This window comes from Temnothorax nylanderi, unplaced genomic scaffold, assembly GCF_030848795.1.
Source record: "Temnothorax nylanderi isolate EJ_2023f unplaced genomic scaffold, tnyl_v1.0 TNYL_tig0003_pilon, whole genome shotgun sequence".
Taxonomy (NCBI): Eukaryota; Metazoa; Arthropoda; class Insecta; order Hymenoptera; family Formicidae; genus Temnothorax; species Temnothorax nylanderi.
Genome location: NW_027249065.1, coordinates 2,184,352 through 2,195,248, shown reverse-complemented (window position 1 = coordinate 2,195,248; position 10,897 = coordinate 2,184,352). Strand labels below are relative to the sequence as shown.

Sequence of the window (10,897 nt, the reverse complement as noted above, 5' to 3'; positions counted from 1 at the left end):
CCACGGGAAGACGACAAGAAACCAATTACGTCCGCTGAATTTTTCCACGCTCCGGGATACGTTTTCCGAACTGGCGAAATAAATTAATCGGCCGCGCGCGCGCGCGAGTTTTTTGCGCTATTGAGAGGAAAGGAATGTACCGTCGGGGCGAAGCTCGAAGATGTATACCTTAAGTCATAACCGACGAAGTCGATATATAGAGATACTCGACAACTCCGGTTCTTACGGAGGCGGGTACGAGGCAATGAGCGGCGATGCACAATACGCAACAAGAACGGTAATCCGACTAACTTTTAAGTGACACTCCGCTCTTTTGCTCTAAATTGGCTCTGAGCAATTACGCTCCGAGAACTCCTTAATGAAACCGGGAGTGGGAATGCACGGAGAACTATTGAAATACAAACGTCGATTAAGCAATAGGACTATTTAAGTGCATCTCGCTCTCGACCTACATCGATCAAGATCAAGAGGGCTGACCCGGTTCGGCTCGACCGTCAATGAACGTACTCTCAGCATAAATTCCCTTCATCTTCGATCGTACGTTTATTCTCAGCCATTGTCCGGTCATCGGGACGTTCAAGTGGGAAAAGAAACGATAAAAGCATTGGAGAATGAAAAATGTAAGCGTGATCCTCGGGACGAGCTATCGTATTCCTTCCGGACGGCAATCGACGTAACTCTCCGCGCTCGAGAAAGACGCTCGACGTCCCGCGATCGTCACAGTGATAAGAAGCATCTTATCATGGCGTCATGTATCATATTTTTCTCGAATTTATTGTTCCCCCACATGCCCCCCCTTATGGATACTCCAATCCCTCCTCTCCGACAGTTCTCGTCGCACTGGACCCTAAGACGGCCGTTCGCGCCGCTCGGTATAGGATCGCTGACGGACGGACAGACGCGCGAGATCGGTAGAGGATACCGGAGACACGGAGGACGCCGCGACGCTGCGCGTCCCGCAGAATCACGATCCGCACTGGTACGCCATCGAGCGTTAGAGAAACTTCAGCAACCCTCCGACACATCCCGGCTCCCCACTCTTTCACTCACCGACCGAGTCGTATACACGTGCGGGGGCACACGCCTGTGTGAGTAAATTCGTACGTGCCACGCGTGGGCGTGTGCGTAGCCCCATCCGTTCGTGTACGAGCGACAGGAATACCCACACCGACGTAGACGCCATTCCAACGACGGTTCTCCAGCGATAGACTTCGCGCGCGCACACAGGGTTGGTCGAGGGGTATACGATCGGGTGCGCGAGCGCACCAGGGGCTAGCTCCCTTCCTCCATCGCTACCCTCCACCGCCACCACTACCGGCACATCGACACGCTTTCCGTCTTTCTCTCAAGCCCGACCGAACTGCGCGCGACCATCCCTTTTGCGCGCGCGGTGTTTTCTCCCTCATACCTTCTCTATCTTCCTTTTTCCTCCTTTTTTGTTCTTCGGGGAGAAGGACCTGCATGTGCCACATGACAATTTCGGATGAAAACATCGTCGAGTGGCTACTAATCCGTTCAACGATGGGGGGAGGGGATGCGGCAAGTAGCGGAGACCCGCTATCGGGCCGGTAACAAGCACGCAAACATCCTCAGGTTGAAAAGGCGACTCTAAACGACGTAGCTCTCCGGATATTTGAAACCGAGAAGAAAGCCGTCTCCTTCGACTTGGCCGGCGCGAAGTCGGTGAGCGACGACACGCCGGTCCACACCGGTGGTCGCCAGTATTCCGCGGCTGATTATCTACCGATGAGAATAAACGCGGGCGACAGTGATAAATTGATAATGACACGTCGACTCTTGAACCGCGATGCACACGGGCCATGTATCCCATGAGGTCGGGAATTACGCGGGCAAGACTTTACATCCGAGCGGAATAACAAGCGCAATAACGATAATAATAAATCAAATTTATCGCGCGACAAAGGCGAAGAATTTGTTAACTGAAGAGACAAAAAGCGAGAGAGAGAGAGAGAGAGAAGGAGAGAGAGAGAGAAAGCGAGAGAGAGAGAGAGAGAGAAGGAGAGAACGAGAGATGGCGAGGGGAAGAAGAAACGTAGGGAAATAAATCGTTCTCTCGCGGAACGTAGCAGCGGGCCTGGCTAACCGGTTACGATACGGGAAGCGCGGGATGTGCGCCGTGGTCGCGCATGCTGCTGGCACGGCGAATAAAACGAGAATAATTCGAGCGCTATTGGATAACGTATCGCGATGCCGAGATGGAGAACGAAGAGCGCGTACAGCCGCGCTCCATAGCGCGAGCCGTAGCTAGGAAATTGGAACTCTGGCTCGTCCACGGGAGTCGGAGCGAGGTCACGCTAGGGCCACCTAATCCAATGTTTTACAGGTTTACTGATTGCGGTAGAGTGCTGTACGACGCGACGCGGCCCTCGAGAGAGACAGGCGGACCCCCCGACCCTTTCCGACCTCGCTTCGATCTCATCCCGTTTCATTTACCCTCCTCGATGGCATCCTACCTGCATCATCCCCCTCCCCCTCGTCCCCATCTTCATCGTTCTGTCTCGCGCGCGGACGCTGCCCTAATTCTTCGACAAATAAACGCATCATTGGGCAGCCGTAGATTTACCAATCAAACCGATGCCTGCTTCCATACAGGACAGCGGAAACTCGATGCGGAAGCCGTGCGGAAGCCCGCACACGATTCGGAATAGCAATGAAAACAGACCTTTAAATCTGCCCGTATCTCGCTCGACATCCTCTACTACGTCTCGCCGTGATTCCCGATCGCCCGGATCTTTTTGGTCGGTCAACGTTCCATTAGTGACTCTACGATACGACCTGGATTCTCTTTTTCAATGAACTCATTAACATAAAGACACACACACACCTAATGCGTTACTGATTCAAATGCAAATTTGCACTGCTCAAGAAGCGAAATTGAAGTCAAAGAATTCTTTATCGAGTTTTTTTTACAGAAATCGAGATAAGAACGGGTCGATAGTAATGGAATAGCTAACAAATAATTAATCCGATATTATATTGATATTATCGAAATTCCTAATTAAATATCACGTGATGGATATTACATTGTGTAGTAATATTCTTCGCATCTGATGAAATATTATAAAGATACGTTTTTCTATATTCATAGATTGGAATACTTCGTTATTTTCTTAAATGCATCGCGTCGTCGCGTCTGCCATTGATCCCGTAACTTCTAATTCAAGAAGAGCAATATATTACTTTAGTCGTTATCTCTCTTTCTTTCTCCCTGCCTTTTGCTCTCGCACCGAACGATATTCCCTTCCATCAAACGCTCCACTGCGTACGCGGAACATCTCGCATCAAAGATTATTAACGAACGCCATCGGTGAAAGAGACGCGCTTCGTTAAACCCATCGTGTTCATTAATCCGATCGCGAGGGAGGTACGTGCGAGAGTTTATAATAAAACTCTTCTCCGGACAGGAGAAGCGGGGACTTCCATACAGGATAAGTGGCGGAATCTCGTTTCTATAAATTGAAAGTATCGAAAAAAGTGGAACAACGCGGGAACGCAAAAAGAAGAGAACGATAATGGCCGCTTCTTGCATCGCGCTGAACGCTGCGTTAAGTTCGCGGGTAGACGGGTGGCGGATAGATGGGATGGATAGATGGAGAGATGGATAGATGGATGGATGAATGGATGGCCGAACGGACGGCCTGGACGGACGGACGAATGTCCTTGCGCTATCGATTACAAGGATGGCTTGCGCGACAGACAAGGAAAGAGCGGTAAAGTGATGCAGACAAATGGTAATGTCATTACTTTTATCTCGGTGGTGGCGAAATACAGGCCGAGAAACGCGAGTACTTCGTCTAGAATGAAAGGGAGGAAATTATAACGCGCAGACACGAGGACGAGAATACGTGAAACCAAAATGTAATTATATATAACATAATTGATCCCAAGTTAGAAGATTACATTTAATTAGAGTATCGGATTGTATCGAATTTCTATAAATAATTTCCTATTGCACTTCTGAATAATATCGCTTTTAATGGCGAATATATATTTAGGAAAAGGATAACTTATATTCTTGGAGAGTGTTTTCTTTTCGAAAGAAATTTGATTTATAAATACGTAACGAGTGTTTATTTATTTCGGGTAATTACGGGCCATTTTTGCAACGAGGCAGGTATTAATGCTATGTTCATTTTAAAGGAGAAGAACTAGAGTTGTATATCATTTTGATGTCTCGCGGTTTCTCCTGATATGCAAAAATGATAGATCCCAGTGCGGCGGTTTACCCAAAGGGCAAAGAATAATATGCGGTTGGAATATATTATGAGCCGCGAAAAAAGCTTATAAAGCAAATCCTAAAAGACTCCATTGAATAACCTGCGAGAAGTCTCAAATAAACCACTTATAGTTATTATCGTAAATAATTTATAAAACGTTCACCATATGCTCGTTATTATAACGATGTCACACACAATACATCGGTAATAAATTTTCACTATTGTTAAAATATATAATCTTTCTCTAAAGCTCATTTTAAATGATCTATACTTTGCGTCAAAATTCAGGATAGAATTTTACTTATATAATACTTATATATTTTGTAGTATATATGTGCATATATATGCTCGAACATATATTTTAAATATATGTGTATTATGATGCTTTAAATTGTCTGTTGTCAAAATGTTTTTGCAGAGTATAAAATTATAGGTAATTAATATCTTGTCACGAATTATAGATTATCTAAAGCCGATTTCAAATGCTAATATAATAATGATTTCTATTATAAATGCTGTATTCTTCTTTTTTTACATTCTTTAAACAATTCTATTATTTCGTCTGCATCACGTATTGGTTTTCTTGATCTATCTGGCGAGATAATTATACAACTTATGAATAATTGATTACACAAATTATCACGAACAGAATCGAGGTCCTCTATTAATAATTGATATCGAGTATACGATTTGTATCACCTAATTGGATATGTTAATCGTATTTAGCCAACTGCATGAATATTGAAAAGACTACATTCGGTTAATGACACGTTTACATCGTTATTTATTTACGCGTTGTATTAAAAAGCCTGACGTTAATAATATGTCCGGAAGAGCAACGGTTTATTAATGCCCGTATAATGGGAGGCCGCCGCCGTGTACACACGCGCACACATTGGGTGTCTATAAATTATTTATAAAATTAACCGCATCGGTCCGTGTAGCGATCTCCTAAAATCCCCATGACGCGAGCGTTTCAGAGGATGTTGGGATCTCCAGATCTGCTCTCGGATCTGCTCCCGACCGGAAGCACGTCCTAAGACGATCGTCGCCCATGTACCGGGGCCGGATTAGGTTATTTAGGTTCCCCTCATAAACGTGAAACCAATTCATCCCCTTTTGTTACAGCACGCTGTCTAACCGCAAAACATAGTTTTTCACTATAAATTATTTCTTATGCATAATATCAGTGGAGGAATAAACGCAAGATTTTAAATAACATCGCATATTCAGGAATCAATAAAAGTTATTATGGAAATACCATATTCAATCAAATAACTATATGCTTCTTTTCACTAAATTTTTATATCCAAATCTGAACGCGTGAGTGTGTGTCTATGTATGAAAGAAAGATTGCTGCAATTTTATCATTTTAAATTTTAAAAGATAAAATTTCTTTCTGAAGACATCTTTTCAAAAACTGCAACAGTTTTTATGAACAAAAAAGATAAAATTTAAAGTGATCAGCAGTTGCAAATATTCCTGTGCATAAAACTATTTTTAAAATATATCGAGTAACGAAAATTTAAACAAGAGGTTAAATTTGTTTGCTCATTAGCGGGATACAGTTCATCCCTTATCGTTAACGAGGAAGTCATAGTATGTTCGTGCGTTGATTGGCAGTGCAACGAATTCGTTTATTGATTTGTTCAGCTTGCACTCCCAATATCAATATCGATATTTAATTGCGTCAATTATTTTATGCGGCATTCAGTTTGTGCAAAGGCGTACAAATTTTTTTTGTTTGTTTCTCAAACCTCTCACAAATTCCGGTTTGTTGATCACGCATTCGTTAATGAGCGGGTAAAAAACATAAAATGCCGAATCGTTATTTGTTGTCCGCGCGCACAGTTTTTTTCCTCCTGGTAGCAACAAGCATATCCTCGAGCAAAACAATTTATTCGCGCACGTAAAATAAAATGGACAATCCGTGGGTTTGGACGCCGCGAAACGCGGATACTTGCACCGATGCGTGCCAGCTACAAATAGTTTTTCATCACCGCATTCTACACGACAGACACTACGCTAATATACGCGACTTCAAAATCAATATAAAAAATTTGCACATAACTTTTAAATTGTTGCTGAGAGAAGAGCTTTCGCTTGTCATATCGCGAAAACTCTTCCGCTCGTAACAACTGCTTTCCTTGTGACAGTTGAGACTTCCGCTCTTTCACTCGTTGTCATGTGTCATTTTCTTCTGTTTTCCTATATCGACTGTTTTTAATTTATATACAAAAGTATACTTAACATACTGTGGCAATGGATAATTGGGCGTTCGATAGATTCGCTGCATCAATAACATCGTACCATTTTGGCGCAACAAATAGACGGGCAATTACCGATGCACCGATGCATTGAAACCTAACAAGAACCGGCCGGGGCCGATTCGTATTGCCAATTCATTCGCTCGTGGAGCTTCGCTCGTACGAATGGACGAATGAACGAATGAACGAACGAACGAGAGATCGGAGAGAAAGGTCGGCCAAGGGGTTCTCCGAAGCTATGTAAACTGCGGAAACGTGCAAATAAGTAACCCACAGCTCTCTCGCGGAGGTAGCGGCCGGGGGCTTCGCTCTCCAATAAATTGTTCTCAGGTCGGAGGTTAGCGCTATTTCGAAGGATGAATGTGCACTAATATGCGCGCGTGAATAACTCGGCGAAAGTTTTCCGTGCGTCGTGGGAAAAATTTTCTCGTAAACGCCCGGCCCGATCCGGGAGGAGGTTAGATGAAGTACTACTGACGAAACGTTACGAGTCTCTCCGGAGAACGGATTTTCGAAACGGAAAGTTACTCTCTATTTAAAATATATCTTTGCGTCATAATTAAGTATAACGTTCATTATTATATCATCCGCTAATCCTTTCAATTATTTTACAGAAAAAGAATTTTACTCAATTTTGCAAAAAAATATGAAGTACGGAACGGAAGATATAAGACGGCAAAAATAATAATTTTGAAAATTATTTAATTTTCTCGGCATTGGACAACTTTAATTTTTTTGGTTTTTTTCTATTTTTAATTATATATTCATATATATTTTTTTCATTTAGATTTTATTACAAATAAGAACAAATATTTATGCTATAATCGTTTAAATGGGACAATATCAATTTGGATGAAATAAAATAATAGAAAATATTACATCATGTATATAAATATGAAATAAACGATGTTTTGAAAATTGCGCATTCGATACGTATGTCTCTAACAACTTTAAAATATAATTTCAGTTATTTTGAAACTCAATATGCCATGATAACACAATAAAGTCGAGAGGATTAATACAATTATAAATAATATAATGATACTGTTGAATTCACGATTTTATGTTTGCAGGAGCAGTATAAATTGAGTTTGGATTTTGCAGTTAATTGAATCGTTCCCATAAGTTATCGCGGATTATATAGATGGATATGTGCATCGTAATCTCATAAAAATTTGTCAACGTGGAACAGCGGAAAGATCACGATATTTTCCTCGCTCGTAATGGTTAACGATGTCTGGCAAGGCAACAAAACGCCGCGTAATCTACGGGACAATACGATCGGGTAAAATTTAATTTCGCGAAAGAGAATTCTTCCCGCCGACGCGTCGCGCCGCGCCGTTGCGCGCTACATGGCGAAGGGTCGGCGAACGGAAGCGCAGATCTAAGAAGATAAAGGGTGTTCCCGTTGAAAGCGATGTTTGAAACGTAGTTAATAAAATCGCATGAATATTCAACGTCGCGGAAATCGAAGTCCCGCGGGATCGAAACAAAAAGGTCGACGCATATTTGCCGTTACAAGCTCTCCTGCCGCCCCGGAAAATTGAACTTTCAGAATCCGCATGGATCATTTTTTGCCCGCTTCGCCCGTGGGGCGATTCTCAAATTGGACTTTCGCGATGAAATTTTTCCACCACGCCGAGAAGCCAGCCCCATGATCGCTTTCATAAATATCGCTCTCAACGGCAGATTTTCTCTAAATTGCGCTAATAAATTCACGGCAAAATTAAATAATGCGAGATTAAATTCTCAATTAATGATCGCTTGTAATTAATTCCTTGTAACTAATCTATACTTATTCGAAGATAACATCAAATCGATTATTTTTAATAAAGTGAAGTTAATACTGGGCACTGAAAATATAACGTGGTTATTGATAAGTAACTCAAGTCTTTAGTTACTGTTCATTAGCCGTATTCTATAGTTCACATCTCGCAAGTAATTCAACCGTGACATTAATGCAATTTTATCGATCGACTGCTTTTAACATGTTTTGACTAATTGATGTAATTTTTCTACCACGGTTCCAATTTCAACCTTCATGTTCTCTCGATTATACACCTATGATCATGTAATCAAATTACACACCAACCTTCTAATTCGAAACTCATTTCATTTGAGGCTTTTTGTCCACCCAATTATGAAGCATCTATCTATATGGTTTAACGGAGAGCATGAGAGAAATAACTTTGATTTATCTTTTTTTACATCGCTGAAGATGGCTCAAAACGGAATCGAAACATCCGTATTATTGTACATTATTAATTACAATTAAATATAGTTATATTCTGATTACTCACGCACCAACAACCGCATTGTACTCTCAATACCCGCAGTATTAACTCTACTTTGTACTTTGATTTTATTATTGAGAGTCCTTTGTTAATTTTTCTTTTTATTCGATCACATTTGTCACGTCTCCCCTTGTGTGCTTCATTAATATATTTCCATTTTTTTAATACATATATATTTTTATATGTTCCAGCGTTACAAAATAATATTTAAAAATTAAATTTTACTCAATTGTATTATCCTCTAGATTACGCAGCGTATTGTTTAAAATTTTTCCACTGTATATGATTTATATTAAATATAAATATGATGTATTGAATATTGCAATGTATAAGCGAAACATAATAAAACATTAAATAATTTATTATACATTTTACACACCAAATCAATCGAATGTTTTTCAATAAATTTCAAATGTTTTTGAAACCAAATCAGACGTATTATAATCAATTAAATATTTTTATGCTGCAAGGTATGAATATCGAAATTTCTGATTCAGGTTAGACTCAGTTAAGTATATTGTTTGCAACCAACATTAATTCGCGACCGATTTACACGGGATCGTTTGACATGAGAGGTAATGGGTGGTAACAATGACGTGTCAAAAGTGTCGAATTATAAATTAACCGACGGGATCGTAAGCTGAAAGAAACTTCAGTCCGTTACTCATTGGAACGTTCAATATTCAATATACCGGTCGGTGACGTTCAGCGAAACATGACATCAGATCAGAATAATGGGCCTTCCAAATAATAAATTTTATTTCTATTTATTGTCAATTTGAATTTTTCATGTTCTCTATACATATCTTTACGAAATGTATTCAAGAGATTATCGGAATTATTTTTTATAAATATTAAGAATTTTATGTTATACACTAAAAGTATTTTCTCATTAGTGTGTGAATATCTCTGACATAAAATTGATACCTAAACTCTGAGAAAATCCATCCGAAAAATTCTTTTGTTTCGATGCGACGAAATATTTATCGGATCTTATACCATTTTATTTTCGTGGTATAAAATCAAATTATCATGACGGATGGGTTATAAGAGATTAAGGTAAAATTAGTTTATATTGTATGGATAAATATAAATAATATTCATTAGCGCGTTCTTTTTAATAAATTAATATTATGGCAAATACATTTTGTCCTATATTTGTCATAGATGTATTCAAAATATCTCTGAATATTGGAACTTTTTCTACTAACATACGTAATATTTAATTCGGGGAAGAGATGTGAAGATTAAATGCAGACCACAAATTTTATTAAAAAGATATTTGAAAAAAGAAAGAAAAAATAAATTAGCATCTTTATCAAATATTAATTAATTAATATTTACAATTTTTACATTACGTAATGTTACATTTCGTAATGTAACATAATGAGCTCAATTTTATAATAATTTATGTAACAAATGCATTCATAATTGATACACGATTGTATCTAGGATTCAATATTGATCTTAATCTGTTTAAACCCATCCATTTTGAAGTAATGGATCTATGTTATATTTATATGTTACTGTTAACTTGATAAATATGTAAATCTAGTTGCATTATATCTCATCCAATTATTATATTGTAGATCCATTATCTTAATTGAAAATAAAAGATAATTTGTCACTTACAGGTACAGTGCGCAACAGCGGACGTGTAACTGCATCGTAGCTACGTTGATCTGTAAAATAAAAATATATTTCAGTTATTAGGTAAGTACTCTAAGTTGTTAATTAAAATTTTAATAAAAAAGTTATTGCGTGTATCGAATTTTTCTATTCACTTTAAATAGAAATATTTATTAAAATAATTTATATCGTCCAAGAAAAATTATTTTACATCATAGAATTGTTGGAAAAACTTCGTAAATTTACAATATCTGATTCTTGTACAAATAAAAGATCAAGATTTAAGTATTTCAAATTTTATAAAGAATAAAACACCAAAAACATTTTCTGTGCATTATATTGCACAATGATGCGATATGATGATACGACATATGTCCGTTATGGAAGTAAGTGATTAATCCCACGCAAGAAAATAACAAATGATAAAATAAAATATTACCTTAAGGTTGCTCCGCCGTTGCCTGATGCC

The 10,897-nt window shown here is 39.1% G+C and overlaps 1 protein-coding gene across 6 annotated transcripts in view; it reads right to left on the bottom strand.

Moving 5' to 3' along the window:
* LOC139771745 (putative receptor-type tyrosine-protein phosphatase mosPTP-1) overlaps positions 1-10,486 on the bottom strand; it is a 266,144-nt gene extending 255,658 nt beyond the window's left edge. For 3 of the 6 annotated variants that reach the window (XM_071704740.1, XM_071704785.1, XM_071704768.1), the window contains exon 1: positions 169-951. The gene's annotated coding sequence lies outside the window, so the exon portion shown is untranslated. Of the gene's footprint in view, positions 1-168; positions 952-10,431 lie in introns of those variants that run through there. The other 3 variants (XM_071704777.1, XM_071704749.1, XM_071704758.1) reach the window with 3 other exon arrangements.
* Between the last annotated feature and the right edge of the window lie 411 nt (positions 10,487-10,897).